We start from the raw sequence: 362 nt of genomic DNA, 5'->3' as shown, positions 1-362 counted from the left end.
TTAAAGGTTGAAATATGAAGGATTCTAATCCTCCTTTGCTTACGGAGAAATATTTCACGAAGAATACAGATAATGTAGAGATACTGTAGTTGTATATAGCTGAAATCAAATTACTACAACGGTATTTCCTTTGAAATATATATAACAATGTATTCCAGTGAAAATGTTGGCTTAAAGCTGGAATAACGATTTTTTATGCGATGCAAAGAAATTAGTCATTGCAGTAGACTCGCTAATATTAATCAGTACTATTGACAAAGTACCGGAATAGCCAGGGGAAGGCTTTGATTATGCGTTCGGCGTCACTGCATGAAAGTGAGGACCAATGAAAAATAATATCAGACATGAATATGAATGCAAAT

Source organism: Penaeus monodon, chromosome 15, assembly GCF_015228065.2.
Source record: "Penaeus monodon isolate SGIC_2016 chromosome 15, NSTDA_Pmon_1, whole genome shotgun sequence".
NCBI classification, from domain to species: domain Eukaryota; kingdom Metazoa; phylum Arthropoda; class Malacostraca; order Decapoda; family Penaeidae; genus Penaeus; species Penaeus monodon.
Note: the sequence above shows the minus strand (reverse complement) of the source record.